Below are 20,876 nucleotides of genomic sequence, written 5' to 3' on the forward strand. Positions count from 1 at the left end.
CACAGCTTCCGAGGACAGGACAGCTTGCGAGGACAGCACAGCTTGCGAGGAGAGCACAGCTTGCGAGGACCGCACAGCTTTCGAGGACAGCACAGCTTGCGAGGACAGCACAGCTTGCGAGGACAGCCAAGTTTGCGAGGACAGCACAGCTTGCGAGGACAGCTCAACTTGAGAGGACACCTCACCTTGAGAGGACAGCTCAGCTAGAGAGGACAGCGCAACTTGAGAGGACAGCTCTACTTGAGAGGACAGCTCAATTTGAAAGGACAGCTCAACTTGAGAGGACAGCTCAACTTGAGAGGACAGTTCAACTTGAGAGAACAGCTCAACTTGAGAGGACAGCTCAGCTAGAGAGGACAGCGCAACTTGAGAGGACAGCTCTACTTGAGTGGACAGCTCAACTTGAGAGGACAGCTCAACTTGAGAGGACAGCTCAATTTGAGTGGACAAATAAGCTTGCGAGGACAGCACGGCTTGCGAGGACAGCACGGCTTGCGAGGACAGCACGGCTTACGAGGACAGCATGGCTGGCGAGGACAGCACAGGTTGCGAGGACAGCACAGCTTCCGAGGACAGCACAGCTTGCGAGGACAGCACGGCTTGCGAGGACAGCACAGCTTGCTAGGATAGCACAGCTTGCGAGGACAGCACAGCTTGCGAGGACAGCACAGCTTGCGAGGACAGCACAGCTTGCGAGGACAGCACAGCTTGCGAGGACAGCACAGCTTGCGAGGACAGCACAGCTTGCGAGGACAGCACAGCTTGCGAGGACAGCACAGCTTGCGAGGACAGCACAGCTTGCGAGGACAGCATGGCTTGCGAGGTCAGAACCGCTTGCGAGGACAGCACAGCTTGCGAGGACAGGACAGCTTGCGAGGACAGCACAGCTTGCGAGGACAGCACAGCTAGCGAGGACAGCACAGCTTGCGAGGACAGCACAGCTTGCGAGGACGGCACAATTTGCAAGGACAACACAGCTTGCGAGGACAGCACACCTTGCAAGGACAACACAGCTTGCGTGGAGAGCACACCTTGCGAGGACAGCAAAGCTTGCGAGGACAGCACAGCTTGCGGGGACAGCACAGTTTGTGGAGACAGCACAGCTTGTGGGGACAGCACAGCTTGCGAGGACAGCACAGCTTGCGAGGACGGCTCAACTTGAGAGGACAGCTCACCTTGAGATGACCGCTCAACTTGAGAGGAGAGCTCAACTTGAGAGGACAGCTCAACTAAAGAGGACAGTTCAACTAGAGAGGACAGATCAACTAGAGAGGACAGCTCAACTTGAGAGGACAGCTCAACTTAAGAGGACAGCTCAACTTGAGAGGACAGCTCAACTTGAGACGACAGCACAACTTTCGAGGACAGCACAGCTTAGGAGGACAGAACAGCTTGCGAGGACCGCTAAAATTGCGAGGACAGCACGGCTTGCGAGGACAGCACGGCTTGCAAGAACAGCACAGCTTGCGAGGACAGCACGGCTTGCGAGGACAGCACGGTTTGCGAGGACAGCACGGCTTGCCAGGACAGCAGGCTTGCGAGGACAGCACGTGTGCGAGGACAGCATGGCTTGCGAGGACAGCACAGGTTGCGAGGACAGCACGGGTTGCTAAGACAGCACAGCATCCGCGGACAGGACAGCTTCCGAGGACAGCACAGCTTCCAAGGACAACACAGCTTCCGAGGACAGCTCAGCTTGCGAGGACAGCACAGCTTGCGAGGACAGCACAGCTAGCGAAGACAGCACAGCTTGCGAGGACTGCACAGCTTGCGAGGACAACACAGCTTGCGAGGACAGCACAGCTTGCGAGGACAGCACAGCTTGCGAGGACAGCACAGCTTGCGAGGACAGCACAGCTTGCGAGGACAGCACAGCTTGCGAGGACAGCACAGCTTGCGAGGACAGCACAGCTAGCGAGGACAGCTCAGCTTGCGAGGACAGCAAGGCTTGCGAGGACAACATGGCCTGCGAGGACAGCACGGCTTGCAGGGACAGCACAGCTTGCGAGGACAGCACAGCTTGCGAGGACAGCACAGCTTGCGAGGACAGCACAGCTTGCGAGGACAGCACAACTTGCGAGGACAGCACAGCTTGCGAGGACAGCACAGCTTGCGAGGACAGCACAGCTAGCGAGGACAGCACAGATTGCGAGGACAGCAAGGCTTGCGAGGACAGGACGGCCTGCGAGGACAGCACGGCTTGCAAGGACAGCACAGCTTGCGAGGACAGCACAGCTTGCGAGGACAGCACAGCTTGCGAAGACAGCACAGCTTGCGAGGACAGCACAACTTGCGAGGACAGCACAGCTTGCGAGGACAGCACAGCTTGCGAGGACAGCTCAACTTGAGAGGACAGTTCAACTTGAGAGGACAGCTCAACTTGAGAGTACACCTCAACTTGAGAGGAGAGCTCAACTTGAGAGGAGAGCTCAACATTAGAGGAGATTTCAACTTGAGAGGACAGCTCAACTTGAGAGGACAGCTCAACTTGAGAGGACAGCTCAACTTGAGAGGACAGGTCAACTTGACAGAACAGCTCAACTTGAGAGGACAGCTCAACTTGAGAGGACAGTTCAACTTGAGAGGACAGCTCAACTTTAGAGGACAGCACAACTCGAGGTGACAGCACAACTTGAGATGACAGCACAACTTGGGTGGACAGCACAGCTTGCGAGGACAGCAAAGCTTGCGAGGACAGCACAGCTTACAAGGACAGAACGGCTTGCGAGGACAGCACGGCTTGCGGGGACAGCACGGCTTGCGAGCACAGCACAGCTTCCGAGGACAGCACAGCTTGCGAGGACAGCACGGCTTGCGAGGACAACACGGCTTGCGAGGACAGCACGGCTTGCGAGGACAGCACAGGTTGCGAGGACAGCACGGGTGGTGAGGACAGCACAGCTTCCGAGGACAGGACAGCTTGCGAGGACAGCACAGCTTGCGAGGACAGCACAGCTTGCGAGGACAGCACAGCTTGCGAGGACAACACAGCTTGCGAGGACAGCACAGCTTGCGAGGAAAGCACAGCTTGCGAGGACAGCACAGCTAGCGAGGACAGCACAGCTTGCGAGGACAGCAAGGCTTACGAGGACAGCACGGCTTGCGAGGACAGCACGGCTTGCGAGGACAGCACGGCTTGCGAGGACAGCACAGCTTGCGAGGACAGCTCATCTTTAGGGGACAGCTGAACTTGCGAGGACAGTTCAACTTGAGAGGAGAGCACAACTTGAGAGGACTGCTCAACTTTCGAGGACAGCAAAGCCTACGAGGCTAGCACGGCTTGCGAGGACAGCACGGCTTGCAAGGACAGCACGGCTTGCGAGGACAGCAAAGCTTGCGAGGACCGCACAGCTTGCGAGGACAGCACATCTTGCGAGGACAGCAAAACTTGCGAGGACAGCACAACTTGGGAGGACAGCAGAGCATGCTAGGACAGGAAATCTTGCGAGGACAGCAAAGCTTGCGAAGACAGCACGGCTTGCGAGGACAGCACAGCTTGCGAGGACAGCACGGCTTGCGAGGACAGCACATCTTGCGAGTACAGCACGGCTTGCGAGGACAGCACAGCTTGCGAGTACAGCACGGATTGCGAGGACAGCACAGCTTTCGAGGACAGCACAGCTTGCGAGGACAGCACAGCTTGCGAGGACAGCACAGCTTGTGAGGACAGCACAGCTTGCGAGGACAGCACAGCTTGCGAGGACAGCACAGCTTGCGTGGTCAGCACAGCTTGTGAGGACAACACAGCTTGCGAAGACAGCACAGCTTGCACGGACAGCACAGCTTGCGAGTACAGCACACCTTGCGGGGACAGCACAGCTTGCGGGGACAGCTCAACCTGAGAGGACAGCTCAACTAGAGAGGACATCTCAACTAGAGTGGACATATCAACTATAGAGGACAGATCAACTAGAGAGGAGAGATCAACTTGAGAGGACAGCTCAACTTGAGAGGACAACCCAACTTGAGGCGACAAAAAAAATGGTTCAAATGGCTCTGAGCACTATGGGACTTAACATCTGTGTTCATCAGTCCCCTAGAACTTAGAACTACTTAAACCTAACTAACCTAAGGACATCACACACATCCATGCCCGAGGCAGGATTCGAACCTGCGACCGTTGCAGTCGCGCGGTTCCGGACTGAGCGCCTGAACCGCTAGACCACCGCGGCCGGCCTTGAGGCGACAGCTCAACTTGAGACGACAGTACAACTTGCGAGGACAGCACCGCTTGGAATGACAGCACGGCTTGCGAGGACAGCAAAGCTTGCGAGGACAGCACGGCTTGCGAGGACAGCATGGCTTGCGAGGACAGCACGGTTTGCGAAGCCAGCACGGCTGACGAGGACAGCAAGGCTTGCGAGGACAGCATGGCTTGTGAGGACAGCACGGCTTGCGAGGGTAGCACAGCTTTGAGGACAGCACGGCTTGCAAGGACAGCACGGCTTGCAATGACAGCATGGCTTGCGAGGACAGCATGGCTTGCGAGGACAGCACGGTTTGTGTGGACAGCACGGCTTGCGAAGACAGCACAGCTTGCGAGGACAGCTCAACTTGAGAGGACAGCTCAACTTGAGAGGACAGCTCACCTTGATATGACAGCTCAAATTTAGAGGAGAGCTCAACCTGAGAGGAGAGCTCAACTTGAGAGGACAGCTCAACTTGAGAGGACAGCTCAACTAGAGAGGACAGCTCAACTAGAGAGGACAGCTCAACTAGAGAGGACAGCTCAACTAAAGAGGACAGTTCAACTAGAGAGGTCAGATCTACTAGAGAGGACAGCTCAACTAGAGAGGACAGATCTACTAGAGAGGACATCTCAACTTGAGAGGACAGCTCAACTTGAGAGGACAGCTCAACTTGAGAGGAGAGCTCAACTTAGGAGGACAGCTCAACTTGAGACGACAGCACAACTTTCGAGGACAGCACAGCTTGGGAGGACAGCACAGCTTACGGGGACCGCTAAAATTGCGAGGACAGCATGGCTTGCAAGGACAGCACGGCTTGCGAGGACAGCACGGCTTGCGGGGACAGCACGGCTTGCGAGGACAGCACGGTTTGCGAGGACATCACGGCTTGCCAGGACAGCACGGCTTGCGAGGACGTCACGGCTTGCGAGGACAGCACAGCTTCCGAGGACAGCACAGCTTGTGGGGACAGCACAGCTTGCAAGGACGGCACAGCTTGCGAGGAAAGCACAGCTTGTGAGGACAGCACAGCTTGCGAGGACAGCACAGCTTGCGAGGACAGCACAGCTTGCGAGGACAGCACAACTTGCGAGGACAGCACAGCTTGCGAGGACAGCACAGCTTGCGAGGACAGCACAGCTTGCGAGGACAGCACAGCTTGTGAGGACAGCACAGCTTGCGAGGACAGCACAGCTTGTGAGGACAGCTCAACTAGAGAGGACTGCTCAACTAGACAGGACAGCTCAACTTCAGAGGACTGATAAACTTGCGAGGACAACTCAACTTGAGAGGACAGCTCAACTTGAGAGCACAGCAAAACTTGAGAAGAACGCTCAACTTGCCAGGACAGTTCAACTTGCGAGGATAGCTCAACTTGTGAGGACAGCTCAACTTGAGAGGACAGCTCAACTTGAGAGGACAGTTCAACTTGAGAGAACAGCTCAACTTGAGAGGACAGCTCAGCTAGAGAGGACAGCGCAACTTGAGAGGACAGCTCTACTTGAGTGGACAGCTCAACTTGAGAGGACAGCTCAACTTGAGAGGACAGCTCAACTTGAGTGGACAGCAAAGCTTGCGAGCACAGAAAAGCTTGCGAGGACAGCACGGCTTGCAAGGACAGAACGGCTTGCGAGGACAGCACGGCTTGCGGGGACAGCACGGCCTGCGGGGACAGCACGGCTTGCGAGGACAGCACGGCTTGCGGGGACAGCACGGCCTGCGGGGACAGCACGGCTTGCGAGGACAGCACAGCTTCCGAGGACAGCACAGCTTGGGAGGACAGAACAGCTTGCGCGGACAACACGGCTTGCGAGGACAGCACGGCTTCTGAGGACAGCACAGGTTGCGAGGACAGCACGGGTTGCGAGGACAGCACAGCTTCCGAGGACAGGACAGCTTGCGAGGACAGCACAGCTTGCGAGGACAGCACAGCTTGCGAGGACAGCACAGCTTGCGAGGACAGCACAGCTTGCGAAGACAGCACAGCTTGCGAGGACAGCACAGCTTGCGAGGACAGCACAGCTAGCAAGGACAGCACAGCTTGCGAGGACAGCAAGGCTTGCGAGGACAGCACGGCTTGCGAGGAGAGCACAGCTTGCGAGGACAGCTCATCTTGAGGGGACAGCTCAACTTGCGAGGACAGTTCAACTGGAGATTGGAGCACAACTTGAGAGGACTGCTCAACTTTCGTGGACAGCAAAGCCTACGAGGCTAGCACGGCTTGCGAGGACAGCACGGCTTGCAAGGACAGCACGGCTTGCGAGGACAGCACAGCTTGAGGGGACCGCACAGCTTGCAAGGACAGCACAGCTTGCGAGGACAGAACAGCTTCCGAGGACAGCTCATCTTGAGAGGACTGCTCAACTTAAGAGGACAGTTCAACTTGAGAGAACAGCTCAACTTGAGAGGACAGCTCAGGCAGAGAGGACAGCGCAACTTGAGAGGACAGCTCTACTTGAGAGGACAGCTCAACTTGAGAGGACAGCTCAACTTGAGAGGACAGCTCAACTTGAGTGGACAGCAATGCTTGCGAGGACAGCACAGCTTGCGAGGACAGCACGGCTTGCGAGGACAGCACGGCTTGCGAGGACAGCACGGCTGGCGAGGACAGCACAGGTTGCGAGGACAGCACAGCTTCCGAGGACAGCACAGCTTGCGAGGACAGCACGGTTTGCGAGGACAGCACGGCTTGCGAGGACAGCACGGCTGGCGAGGACAGCACAGCTTGCGAGGACAGCACGGCTTGCGAGGACAGAACCGCTTGCGAGGACAGCACAGCTTGCGAGGACAGCACAGCTTGCGAGGACACCACAGCTTTCGAGGACAGCACAGCTTGCGAGGACAGCACAGCTTGCGAGGACGGCACAATTTGCAAGGACAACACAGCTTGCGAGGACAGCACAGCTTGCAAGGACAACACAGCTTGCGAGGAGAGCACACCTTGCGAGGACAGCAAAGCTTGCGAGGACAGCACAGCTTGCGGGGACAGCACAGATTGTGGAGACAGCACAGCTTGTGGGGACAGCACAGCTTGGGACGACAGCACAGCTTGGGAGGACAGCAAAGCTTGCGAGGACAGCACAGCTTGCGAGGACAGCACAGCTTGTGAGGACAGCACAACTTGTGAGGACAGCACAGCTTGCGAGGACAGCACAGCTTGCGAGGACAGCACAGCTTGCGAGGATGGCTCAACTTGAGAGGACAGCTCACCTTGAGATGACCGCTAAACTTGAGAGGAGAGCTCAACTTGAGAGGAGAGCTCAACTTGAGAGGAGAGCTCAACTAGAGATGACAGCTCAACTAGAGAGGACAGCTCAACTAAAGAGGACAGTTCAACTAGAGAGGACAGATCAACTAGAGAGGACAGCTCAACTTGAGAGGACAGCTCAACTTAAGAGGACAGCTCAACTTGAGAGCACAGCTCAACTTGAGAGCACAGCTCAACTAGAGACGACAGCACAACTTTCGAGGACAGCACAGCTTGGGAGGACAGCACAGCTTGCGAGGACAGCACGGGTTGCAAGGACAGCATGGCTTGCGAGGACAGCACAGGTTGCAAGAGCAGCACAGCTTGCGAGGACAGCACGGCTTGCGAGGACAGCACGGTTTGCGAGGACAGCACGGCTTGCCAGGACAGCACGGCTTGCGAGGACAGCACGCCTTGCGAGGACAGCACGGGTTGCAAGGACAGCATGGCTTGCGAGGACAGCACAGGTTGCGAGGACAGCACGGGTTGCGAGGACAGCCCAGCTTCCGAGGACAGGACAGCTTCCGAGGAAAGCACAGCTTCCGAGGACAACACAGCTTCCGAGGACAGCACAGCTTGCGAGGACAGCACAGCTTGCGTGGACAGCACAGCTAGCGAAGACAGCACAGCTTGCGAGGACTGCACAGCTTGCGAGGACAGCACAGCTTGCGAGGACAGCACAGCTTGCGAGGACAGCACAGCTTGCGAGGACAGCACAGCTTGCGAGGACAGCACAGCTTGCGAGGACAGCACAGCTTGCGAGGACAGCACAGCTTGCGAGGACAGCACAGCTTGCAAGGACAGCACAGCTAGCGAGGACAGCACAGATTGCGAGGACAGCAAGGCTTGCGAGGACAGCACGGCCTGCGAGGACAGCACGGCCTGCGAGGACAGCATGGCTTGCAGGGACAGCACAGCTTGCGAGGACAGCACAGCTTGCGAGGACAGCACAGCTAGCGAGGACAGCACAGCTTGCGAGGACAGCAAGGCTTGCGAAGACAACATGGCCTGCGAGGACAGCACGGCTTGCAGGGACAGCACAGCTTGCGAGGACAGCACAGCTTGCGAGGACAGCACAGCTTGCGAGGACAGCACAGCTTGCGAGGACAGCACACCTTGCGAGGACAGCACAGCTTGCGAGGACAGCACAGCTTGCGAGGACAGCACAGCTAGCGAGGACAGCAAAGCTTGCGAGGACAGCAAAGCTTGCGAGGACAGCAAGGCTTGCGAGGACAGCACGGCTTGCAAGGACAGCACAGCTTAAGAGGACAGCACAGCTTGCGAGGACAGCACAGCTTGCGAGGACAGCACAGCTTGCGAGGACAGCACAACTTGCGAGGACAGCACAGCTTGCGAGAACAGCACACCTTGCGAGGACAGCTCAACTTGAGAGGACAGCTCAACTTGAGAGGACAGCTCAACTTGAGAGTTCACCTCAATTTGAGAGGAGAGCTCAACTTGAGAGGAGAGCTCAACATGAGAGGAGAGCTCAACTTGAGAGGACAGCTCAACTTGAGAGGACAGCTCAACTTGAGAGGACAGCTCAACTTGAGAGGACAGCTCAACTTGACAGCTCAACTTGAGAGGACAGCTCAACTTGAGAGGACAGTTCAACTTGAGAGGACAGCTCAACTTTAGAGGACAGCACAACTCGAGATGACAGCACAACTTGAGATGACAGCACAACTTGGGTGGACAGCACAGCTTGCGAGGACAGCAAAGCTTGCGAGGACAGCACGGCTTGCAAGGACAGAACGACTTGCGAGGACAGCATGGCTTGTTGGGACAGCACGGCTTGCGGGGACAGCACGGCTTGCGAGGACAGCACAGCTTCCAAGGACAACACGGCTTGCGAGGACAGCACGGCTTGCGAGGCCAGCACAGGTTTCGAGGACAGCACGGGTTGCAAGGACAGCACAGCTTCCGAGGACAGGACAGCTTCCGAGGACAGCACAGCTTCTGAGGACAACACAGCCTCCGAGGACAGCACAGCTTGCGAGGACAGCACAGCTTGCAAGGACAGCACAGCTAGCGAAGACAGCACAGCTTGCGAGGACTGCGCAGCTTGCGAGGGCAGCACAGCTTGCGAGGACAGCACAGCTTGCGAGGACAGCACAGCTTGCGAGGACAGCACAGCTTGCGAGGACAGCACAGCTTGCGAGGACAGCACAGCTTGCGAGGACAGCACAGCTTGTGAGTACAGCACAGCTTGCGAGGACAGCACAGCTTGCGAGGACAGCACAGCTAGCGAGGACAGCACAGCTTGCGAGGACTGCAAGGCTTGCGAGGTCAGCACGGCTTGCGAGGACAGCACGGCTTGCGAGCACAGCACAGCTTCCGAGGACAGCTCAACTTGAGAGGACAGCTCAAGTTGCGAGGACAGTTCAACTTGAGAGGAGAACACAACTTGAGAGGACTGCTCAACTTTCGGGGACAGCAATGCCTACGAGGCATGCACGGCTTGCGAGGACAGCACGGCTTGCAAGGACAGCACGGCTTGCGAGGACAGCACAGCTTGCGAGGACCGCACAGCTTGCGAGGACAGCACAGCTTGGGAGGACAGAACAGCTTGCGAGGACAGCTCAACTTGAGTGGACAGCTCAACTTGAGAGGACAGTTCAACTTGAGAGAACAGCTGAACTTGAGAGGACAGCTTAGCTAGAGAGGACAGCGCAACTTGAGAGGACAGCTCTACTTGAGAGGACAGCTCAACTTGAGAGGACAGCTCAACTCGAGAGGACAGCTCAACTCGAGTGGACAGCAAAGCTTGCGAGGACAGCATGGCTTGCGAGGACAGCACGGCTTGCGAGGACAGCACGGCTTGCGAGGACAGCACGGCTGGCGAGGACAGCACAGGTTGCGAAGACAGCACAGCTTCAAAGGACAGCACAGCTTGCGAGGACAGCACGGCTTGCGAGGACAGCACAGCTTGCAAGGAGATACAGCTTGTGAGGACAGCACAGCATGTGAGGACAGCACAGCTTGCGAGGACAGCACAGCTTGCGAGGACAGCACAGCTTGCGAGGACAGCACAGCTTGCGAGGACAGCACAGCTTGCGAGGACAGCACAGCTTGCGAGGACAGCACAGCTTGCGAGGACGGCTCAACTTGAGAGGACAGCTCACTTTGAGATGACCGCTCAACTTGAGAGGAGAGCTCAACTTGAGAGGAGAGCTCAACTTGAGAGGAGACCTCAATTTGAGAGGAAAGCTCAACTTGAGAGGTCAGCTCAACTAGAGAGGACAGCTCAACTACAGAGGACAGCTCAACTAGAGAGGACAGCTCAACTAAAGAAGACAGTTGAACTAGAGAGGACAGATCAACTAGAGAGGACAGCTCAACTTGAGAGGACAGCTCAACTTAAGAGGACAGCTAAACTTGAGAGGACAGCTCAACTTGAGACGGCAGCACAACTTTTGAGGACAGCACAGCTTGGGAGGACAGCACAGCTTGCGAGGACCCCTTAAAATTGCGAGGACAGCATGGCTTGCGAGGACAGCACGGCTTGCAAGAACAGCACAGCTTGCGAGGACAGCACGGCTTGCAAAGACAGCATGGCTTGCGAGGACAGCACGGCTTGCCAGGACAGCACGGCTTGCGAGGACAGCACGCCTTGCGAGGACAGCACGGGTTGCGAGGACAGCATGGCTTGCAAAGACAGCAACGGTTGCGAGGACACCACGGGTTGCGAGGACAGCACAGCTTCCGAGGACAGGACAGCTTCCGAGGACAGCACAGCTTCTGAGGACAACACAGCTTCCGAGGACAGCACAGCTTGCGAGGACAGAACAGCTTGCGAGGACAGCACAGCTAGCGAAGACAGCACAGCTTGCGAGGACTGCACAGCTTGCGAGGACAGCACAGCTTGCGAGGACAGCACAGCTTGCGAGGACAGCACAGCTTGTGAGGACAGCACAGCTTGCGAGGACAGCACAGCTTGCGAGGACAGCACAGCTTGCGAGGACAGCACAGCTTGCGAGGATAGCACAGCTTGCGAGGACAGCACAGCTAGCGAGGACAGCACAGCTTGCGAGGACAGCAAGGCTTGCGAGGACAGCACGGCCTGCGAGGACAGCATGGCCTGCGAGGACAGCACGGCTTGCAGGGACAGCACAGCTTGCGAGCACAGCACAGCTTGTGAGACAGCACAGCTTGCGAGGACAGCACAGCTTGCGAGGACAGCACAACTTGCGAGGACAGCACAGCTTGCGAGGACAGCACAGCTTGCGAGGACAGCACAGCTAGCGAGGACAGCACAGCTTGCGAGGACAGCAAGGCTTGCGAGGACAGCACGGCCTGCGAGGGCAGCACGGCTTGCAAGGACAGCACAGCTTGCGAGGACATCTCAACTTGAGAGGACAGCTCAACTTGAGAGGACAGATCAACTTGAGAGTACATCTCAACTTGAGAGGAGAGCTCAACTTGAGAGGAGAGCTCAACATGAGAGGAGAGCTCAACTTGAGAGGACAGCTCAACTTGAGAGGACAGCTCAACTTGAGAGGAGAGCTCAACTTGAGAGGACAGCTCAACTTGACAGAACAGCTCAACTTGAGAGGACAGCTCAACTTGAGAGGACAGTTCAACTTGAGAGGACAGCTCAACTTTAGAGGACATCACAACTCGAGATGACAGCACAACTTGAGATGACAGCAAACCTTGGGTGGACAGCACAGCTTGTGAGGACAGCAAAGCTTGCGAGGACAGCATGTCTTGCAAGGACAGAACGGCTTGCAAGGACAGCACGGCTTGCGAGGACATCACGGCTTGCGGGGACAGCATGGCTTGCGAGGACAGCACAGCTTCCGAGTACAGCACAGCTTGCGAGGACAGCACAGCTTGCGAGGACAACACGGCTTGCGAGGACAGCACGGCTTGCGAAGACAGCACAGGTTTCGAAGACAGCACGGGTGCGAGGACAGCACAGCTTCCGAGGAAAGGACAGCTTCTGAGGACAGCACAGCTTCTGAGGACAACACAGCTTCCGAGGACGGCACAGCTTGCGAGGACAGCACAGCTTGCAAGGACAGCACAGCTAGCGAAGACTGCACAGCTTGCGAGGACCGCACAGCTTGCGAGGACAGCACAGCTTGCGAGGACAGCACAGCTTGCGAGGACAGCACAGCTTGCGAGGACAGCAGAGCTTGCGAGGACAGCACAGCTTGCGTGGACAGCACAGCTTGCGAGGACAGCACAGCTTGCGAGGACAGCACAGCTAGCGAGGACAGCACAGCTTGCGAGGACAGCAAGGCTTGCGAGGACAGCACGTTTTGCGAGGACAGCACGGCTTGCGAGGACAGCACAGCTTGCGAGGACAGCTCAACTTGAGAGGACAGCACAAGTTGCGAGGACAGTTCAACTTGAGAGGAGAGCCCAACTTGAGAGGAGTGCTCAACTTTCGAGGACAGCAAAGCCTACGAGGCTAGCACGGCTTGCGAGGACAGCACGGCTTGCAAGGACAGCACGGCTTGCGAGGACAGCACGGCTTGCGAGGACCGCACAGCTTGCGAGGACAGCACAGCTTGCGAGGACAGAACAGCTTGCGAGGACAGCTCAACTTGAGAGGACAGCTCAACTTGAGAGGACAGTTCAACTTGAGAGAACAGCTGAAGTTGAGAGGACAGCTCAGCTAGAGAGGACAGCGCAACTTGATAGGACAGCTCTACTTGAGAGGACAGCTCAACTTGACAGGACAGCTCAACTTGAGAGGACAGTTCAACTTGAGTAGACAGCAAAGTTTGCTATGACAGCACGGCTTGCGAGGACAGCACGGCTTGCGAGGACAGCAAGGCTTGCGAGGACAGCACGGCTGGCGAGGACAGCACAGGTTGCGAGGACAGCACAGCTTCCGAGGACAGCACAGCATGCGAGGACAGCACGGCTTGCGAGGACAGCACAGCTTGCGAGGACAGCACAGCTTGCGAGGACAGCACAGCTTGCGAGGACAGAACAGCTTGCGAGGACAGCACAGCTTGCGAGGACAGCACAGCTTGCGAGGACAGCACAGCTTGCGAGGACAGCACAGCTTGCGAGGACAGCACGGCTTGCGAGGACAGCACGGCTTGCGAGGACAGCACGGCTTGTGAGGACAGAACCGCTTGCGAGGACAGCACAGCTTGCAAGGACAGCACAGCTTGCGATGACAGCACAGCTTGCGAGGACAGCACAGCTTGCGAGGACAGCACAGCTAGCGAGGACAGCACAGCTTGCGAGGGCAGCAAGGCTTGCGAGGGCAGCAAGGCTTGCGAGGACAACATGGCCTGCGAGGACAGCACGGCTTGCATAAACAGCACAGCTTGCGAGGACAGCACAGCTTGCGAGGACAGCACAGCTTGCGAGGACAGCACAGCTTGCGAGGACAGCACAACTTGCGAGGACAGCACAGCTTGCGAGGACACCACAACTTGCGAGGACAGCACAGCTAGCGAGGAGAGCACAGCTTGCGAGGACAGCAAGTTTTTCGAGGACAGCACGGCCTGCGAGGACAGCACGGCTTGCAAGGACAGCACAGCTTGCGAGGACAGCACAGCTTGCGAGGACAGCACAGCTTGCGAGGACAGCACAGCTTGCGAGGACAGCACAGCTTGCGAGGACAGCTCAACTTGAGAGGACAGCTCAACTTGAGAGGACAGCTCAACTTGAGAGTACACCTCAACTTGAGAGGAGAGCTCAAATTGAGAGGAGAGCTCAACATGAGAGGAGATTTCAACTTGAGAGGACAGCTCAACTTGAGAGGACAGCTCAACTTGAGAGGACAGCTCAACTTGAGAGGACAGCTCAACTTGACAGAACAGCTCAACTTGAGAGGACAGCTCAACTTGAGAGGACAGTTCAACTTGAGAGGACAGCTCAACTTTAGAGGACAGCACAAATCGAGATGACAGCACAACTTGAGATGACAGCACAACTTGGGTGGACAGCACAGCTTGCGAGGACAGCAAAGCTTGCGAGGACAGCACGGCTTGCAAGGACAGAACGGCTTGCGAGGACAGCACGGCTTGCGGGGACAGCACAGCCTGCGGGGACAGCACGGCTTGCGAGGACAGCACAGCTTGCGAGGACAGCACAGCTTGCGAGGACAACACGGCTTGCGAGGACAGCACGGCTTGCGAGGACAGCACAGGTTGCGAGGACAGCACGGGTTGCGAGGACAGCACAGCTTCCGAGGACAGGACAGCTTGCGAGGACAGCACAGCTTGCGAGGAGAGCACAGCTTGCGAGGACCGCACAGCTTTCGAGGACAGCACAGCTTGCGAGGACAGCACAGCTTGCGAGGACAGCCAAGTTTGCGAGGACAGCACAGCTTGCGAGGACAGCTCAACTTGAGAGGACACCTCACCTTGAGAGGACAGCTCAGCTAGAGAGGACAGCGCAACTTGAGAGGACAGCTCTACTTGAGAGGACAGCTCAATTTGAAAGGACAGCTCAACTTGAGAGGACAGCTCAACTTGAGAGGACAGTTCAACTTGAGAGAACAGCTCAACTTGAGAGGACAGCTCAGCTAGAGAGGACAGCGCAACTTGAGAGGACAGCTCTACTTGAGTGGACAGCTCAACTTGAGAGGACAGCTCAACTTGAGAGGACAGCTCAATTTGAGTGGACAAATAAGCTTGCGAGGACAGCACGGCTTGCGAGGACAGCACGGCTTGCGAGGACAGCACGGCTTACGAGGACAGCATGGCTGGCGAGGACAGCACAGGTTGCGAGGACAGCACAGCTTCCGAGGACAGCACAGCTTGCGAGGACAGCACGGCTTGCGAGGACAGCACAGCTTGCTAGGATAGCACAGCTTGCGAGGACAGCACAGCTTGCGAGGACAGCACAGCTTGCGAGGACAGCACAGCTTGCGAGGACAGCACAGCTTGCGAGGACAGCACAGCTTGCGAGGACAGCACAGCTTGCGAGGACAGCACAGCTTGTGAGGACAGCACAGCTTGCGAGGACAGCACAGCTTGCGAGGACAGCATGGCTTGCGAGGTCAGAACCGCTTGCGAGGACAGCACAGCTTGCGAGGACAGGACAGCTTGCGAGGACAGCACAGCTTGCGAGGACAGCACAGCTAGCGAGGACAGCACAGCTTGCGAGGACAGCACAGCTTGCGAGGACGGCACAATTTGCAAGGACAACACAGCTTGCGAGGACAGCACACCTTGCAAGGACAACACAGCTTGCGTGGAGAGCACACCTTGCGAGGACAGCAAAGCTTGCGAGGACAGCACAGCTTGCGGGGACAGCACAGTTTGTGGAGACAGCACAGCTTGTGGGGACAGCACAGCTTGCGAGGACAGCACAGCTTGCGAGGACGGCTCAACTTGAGAGGACAGCTCACCTTGAGATGACCGCTCAACTTGAGAGGAGAGCTCAACTTGAGAGGACAGCTCAACTAAAGAGGACAGTTCAACTAGAGAGGACAGATCAACTAGAGAGGACAGCTCAACTTGAGAGGACAGCTCAACTTAAGAGGACAGCTCAACTTGAGAGGACAGCTCAACTTGAGACGACAGCACAACTTTCGAGGACAGCACAGCTTAGGAGGACAGCACAGCTTGCGAGGACCGCTAAAATTGCGAGGACAGCACGGCTTGCGAGGACAGCACGGCTTGCAAGAACAGCACAGCTTGCGAGGACAGCACGGCTTGCGAGGACAGCACGGTTTGCGAGGACAGCACGGCTTGCCAGGACAGCAGGCTTGCGAGGACAGCACGTGTGCGAGGACAGCATGGCTTGCGAGGACAGCACAGGTTGCGAGGACAGCACGGGTTGCTAAGACAGCACAGCATCCGCGGACAGGACAGCTTCCGAGGACAGCACAGCTTCCAAGGACAACACAGCTTCCGAGGACAGCTCAGCTTGCGAGGACAGCACAGCTTGCGAGGACAGCACAGCTAGCGAAGACAGCACAGCTTGCGAGGACTGCACAGCTTGCGAGGACAACACAGCTTGCGAGGACAGCACAGCTTGCGAGGACAGCACAGCTTGCGAGGACAGCACAGCTTGCGAGGACAGCACAGCTTGCGAGGACAGCACAGCTTGCGAGGACAGCACAGCTTGCGAGGACAGCACAGCTAGCGAGGACAGCTCAGCTTGCGAGGACAGCAAGGCTTGCGAGGACAACATGGCCTGCGAGGACAGCACGGCTTGCAGGGACAGCACAGCTTGCGAGGACAGCACAGCTTGCGAGGACAGCACAGCTTGCGAGGACAGCACAGCTTGCGAGGACAGCACAACTTGCGAGGACAGCACAGCTTGCGAGGACAGCACAGCTTGCGAGGACAGCACAGCTAGCGAGGACAGCACAGATTGCGAGGACAGCAAGGCTTGCGAGGACAGGACGGCCTGCGAGGACAGCACGGCTTGCAAGGACAGCACAGCTTGCGAGGACAGCACAGCTTGCGAGGACAGCACAGCTTGCGAAGACAGCACAGCTTGCGAGGACAGCACAACTTGCGAGGACAGCACAGCTTGCGAGGACAGCACATCTTGCGAGGACAGCTCAACTTGAGAGGACAGTTCAACTTGAGAGGACAGCTCAACTTGAGAGTACACCTCAACTTGAGAGGAGAGCTCAACTTGAGAGGAGAGCTCAACATTAGAGGAGATTTCAACTTGAGAGGACAGCTCAACTTGAGAGGACAGCTCAACTTGAGAGGACAGCTCAACTTGAGAGGACAGGTCAACTTGACAGAACAGCTCAACTTGAGAGGACAGCTCAACTTGAGAGGACAGTTCAACTTGAGAGGACAGCTCAACTTTAGAGGACAGCACAACTCGAGATGACAGCACAACTTGAGATGACAGCACAACTTGGGTGGACAGCACAGCTTGCGAGGACAGCAAAGCTTGCGAGGACAGCACAGCTTACAAGGACAGTACGGCTTGCGAGGACAGCACGGCTTGCGGGGACAGCACGGCTTGCGAGCACAGCACAGCTTCCGAGGACAGCACAGCTTGCGAGGACAGCACGGCTTGCGAGGACAACACGGCTTGCGAGGACAGCACGGCTTGCGAGGACAGCACAGGTTGCGAGGACAGCACGGGTGGTGAGGACAGCACAGCTTCCGAGGACAGGACAGCTTGCGAGGACAGCACAGCTTGCGAGGACAGCACAGCTTGCGAGGACAGCACAGCTTGCGAGGACAACACAGCTTGCGAGGACAGCACAGCTTGCGAGGAAAGCACAGCTTGCGAGGACAGCACAGCTAGCGAGGACAGCACAGCTTGCGAGGACAGCAAGGCTTACGAGGACAGCACGGCTTGCGAGGACAGCACGGCTTGCGAGGACAGCACGGCTTGCGAGGACAGCACAGCTTGCGAGGACAGCTCATCTTTAGGGGACAGCTGAACTTGCGAGGACAGTTCAACTTGAGAGGAGAGCACAACTTGAGAGGACTGCTCAACTTTCGAGGACAGCAAAGCCTACGAGGCTAGCACGGCTTGCGAGGACAGCACGGCTTGCAAGGACAGCACGGCTTGCGAGGACAGCAAAGCTTGCGAGGACCGCACAGCTTGCGAGGACAGCACAGCTTGCGAGGACAGAACAGCTTCCGAGGACAGCTCAACTTGAGAGGACTGCTCAACTTGAGAGGACAGTTCAACTTGAGAGAACAGCTCAACTTGAGAGGACAGCTCAGCTAGAGAGGACAGCGCAACTTGAGAGGACAGCTCTACTTGAGAGGACAGCTCAACTTGAGAGGACAGCTCAACTTGAGAGGACAGCTCAACTTGAGAGGACAGCTCAACTTGAGTGGACAGCAAAGCTTGCGAGGACAGCACAGCTTGCGAGGACAGCACGGCTTGCAAGGACAGCACAGCTTGCGAGGATAGCACAGCTTGCGAGGACAGCACAGCTTGCAAGGACAGCACAGCTTGCGAGAACAGCACAGCTTGCGAGGGCAGCACAGCTTGCGAGGACAGCACAGCTTGCGAGGACAGCACAGCTTGCGAGGACAGCACAGCTTGCGAGGACAGCACAGCTTGCGAGGACAGCACGGCTTGCGAGGACAGAACCGGTTGCGAGGACAGCACAGCTTGCGAGGACAGCACAGCTTGCGAGGACAGCACAGCTTGCGAGGACAGCACAGCTTGCGAGGACAGCACAGCTTGCGAGGACAGCACAGCTTGCGAGGACGGCACAATTTGCAAGGACAACACAGCTTGCGAGGACAGCACAGCTTGCAAGGACAATACAGCTTGCGAGGAGAGCACACCTTGTGAGGACAGCAAAGCTTGCGAGGACAGCACAGCTTGCGGGGACAGCATAGTTTGTGGAGACAACACAGCTTGTGGGGACAGCACAGCTTGGGACGACAGCACAGCTTGGGAGGACAGCAAAGCTTGCGAGGACAGCACAGCTTGCGGGGACAGCACAGCTTGCGAGGACAGCACAACTTGCGAAGACAGCACAGCTTGCGAGGACAGCACAGCTTGCGAGGACAGCACAGCTTGCGAGGACGGCTCAACTTGAGAGGACAGCTCACCTTGAGATGACCGCTAAACTTGAGAAGAGAGCTCAACTTGAGAGGAGAGCTCAACTTGAGAGGAGAGCTCAATTTGAGAGGAAAGCTCAACTTGAGAGGACAGCTCAACTAGAGAGGACAGCTCAACTAGAGATGACAGCTCAACTAGAGAGGACAGCTCAACTAAAGAGGACAGTTCAACTAGAGAGGACAGATCAACTAGAGAGGACAGCTCAACTTGAGAGGACAGCTCAACTTAAGAGGACAGCTCAACTTGAGAGGACAGCTCAATTAGAGACGACAGCACAACTTTCGAGGACAGCACAGCTTGGGAGGACAGCACAGCTTGCGAGGACCGCTAAAATTGCGAGGACAGCACGGCTTGCGAGGACAGCACGGCTTGCAAGAACAGCACAGCTTGCGAGGACAGCATGGCTTGCGAGGACAGCACGGTTTGCGTGGACAGCACGGCTTGCCAGGACAGCACGGCTTGCGAGGACAGCACGCCTTGCGAGGACAGCACGGGTTGCGAGGACAGCATGGCTTGCGAGGACAGCACAGGTTGTGAGGACAGCACGGGTTGCGAGGACAGCACAGCTTCCGAGGACAGGACAGCTTCCGAGGACAGCACAGCTTCCGAGGACAACACAGCTTCCGAGGACAGCACAGCTTGCGAGGACAGCACAGCTTGGGAGGACAGCACAGCTAGCGAAGACAGCACAGCTTGAGAGGACTGCACAGCTTGCGAGGACAGCATAGCTTGTGAGGACAGCACAGCTTGCGAGGACAGCACAGCTTGCGAGGACAGCACAGCTTGCGAGGACAGCACAGCTTGCGAGGACAGCACAGCTTGCGAGGACAGCACAGCTTGCGAGGACAGCACAACTTGCGAGGACAGCACAGCTAGCGAGGACAGCACAGTTTGCGAGGACAGCACAGCTTGCGAGGACAGCACAGCTTGCGAGGACAGCACGGCTTGCGAGGACAGAACCGCTTGCGAGGACAGCACAGCTTGCGAGGACAGCACAGCTTGCGAGGACAGCACAGCTTGCGAGGACAGCACAGCTTGCGAGGACAGCACAGCTTGCGAGGACAGCACAGCTTGCGAGGACGGCACAATTTGCAAGGACAACACAGCTTGCGAGGACAGCACAGCTTGCAAGGACAACACAGCTTGCGAGGAGAGCACACCTTGCGAGGACAGCAAAGCTTGCGAGGACAGCACAGCTTGCGGGGACAGCATAGTTTGTGGAGACAGCACAGCTTGTGGGGACAGCACAGCTTGGGACGACAGCACAGCTTGGGAGGAGAGCAAAGCTTGCGTGGACAGCACAGCTTGCGAGGACAGCACAGCTTGCGAGGACAGCACAGCTTGCGAGGACAGCACAACTTGCGAGGATAGCACAGCTTGTGAGAACAGCACACCTTGCGAGGACAGCTCAACTTGAGAGGACAGCTCAACTTGAGAGGACAGCTGAACTTGAGAGTACACCTCAACTTGAGAGGAGAGCTCAACTTGAGAGGAGAGCTCAACATGAGAGGAGAGCTCAACTTGAGAGGACAGTTCAACTTGAGAGGACAGCTCAACTTTAGAGGACAGCACAACTCGAGATGACAGCACAACTTGAGATGACAGCACAACTTGGGTGGACAGCACAGCTTGCGAGGACAGCAAAGCTTGCGAGGACAGCACGGCTTGCAAGGACAGAACGGCTTGCGAGGACAGCATGGATTGTTGGGACAGCACGGGTTGCGGGGACAGCACGGCTTGCGAGGACAGCACAGCTTCCGAGGACAGCACAGCTTGCGAGCACAGCACAGCTTGCGAGGACAACACGGCTTGTGAGGACAGCACGGCTTGCGAGGCCAGCACAGGTTTCGAGGACAGCATGGGTTGCGAGGACAGCACTGCTTCCGAGGACAGGACAGCTTCCGAGGACAGGACAGCTTCCGAGGACAGCACAGCTTCTGAGGACAACACAGCTTCCG

The 20,876-nt window shown here is 57.1% G+C and overlaps 1 pseudogene; it reads left to right on the plus strand.

The window, feature by feature from the left end:
- The window catches only part of LOC126443279 (dentin matrix acidic phosphoprotein 1-like), a 297,120-nt pseudogene that overhangs the window by 162,869 nt on the left and 113,375 nt on the right, over nt 1-20,876 (plus strand).

The sequence above is a fragment of the Schistocerca serialis genome, unplaced genomic scaffold (genome assembly GCF_023864345.2).
Source record: "Schistocerca serialis cubense isolate TAMUIC-IGC-003099 unplaced genomic scaffold, iqSchSeri2.2 HiC_scaffold_1434, whole genome shotgun sequence".
NCBI lineage: Eukaryota > Metazoa > Arthropoda > Insecta > Orthoptera > Acrididae > Schistocerca > Schistocerca serialis.